Below are 338 nucleotides of genomic sequence, written 5' to 3'. Positions count from 1 at the left end.
AAGGCGAAAGCTTTAAAAAAAAAAAGAAAAAAAGGCCTGGCTCAGCATTTCTGCTCTAGGAATGTTATCCTCGGAAACGTTCAGCACCGCACGCAACAGCTACAGGAGTGCGCGTCCTAACACCGTGTCAACGTTGCCAAGATCCATTTCCAAGAAAAAAGGACAGCCTGGCTGGCACTACCATTAATTCACACAAACAAATGTTCTGCAGCCATTTCAAAAAAATGTTCTTGGAGAATTAAAAAAAATTTTTTTTTAATGTTTTATTTATTTCTTTTTTTTTTAATGTTTTATTTATTTCTAGGAGAGAGAGAGAGAGAGAGAGAGAACGTGAGCAG

At 37.6% G+C, this 338-nt stretch overlaps 1 protein-coding gene across 2 annotated transcripts in view; it reads right to left on the bottom strand.

Moving 5' to 3' along the window:
* PTPN11 (protein tyrosine phosphatase non-receptor type 11) overlaps positions 1-338 on the bottom strand; it is a 78,681-nt gene that overhangs the window by 30,257 nt on the left and 48,086 nt on the right. The gene's annotated exons all lie outside the window — the stretch shown is intronic.

This window comes from Crocuta crocuta, unplaced genomic scaffold (genome assembly GCF_008692635.1).
Source record: "Crocuta crocuta isolate KB4526 unplaced genomic scaffold, BGI_CrCroc_1.0 scaffold29, whole genome shotgun sequence".
In the NCBI taxonomy this organism is placed as follows: domain Eukaryota; kingdom Metazoa; phylum Chordata; class Mammalia; order Carnivora; family Hyaenidae; genus Crocuta; species Crocuta crocuta.
Note: the sequence above shows the minus strand (reverse complement) of the source record. Positions and strands in the feature narration are given on the sequence as shown.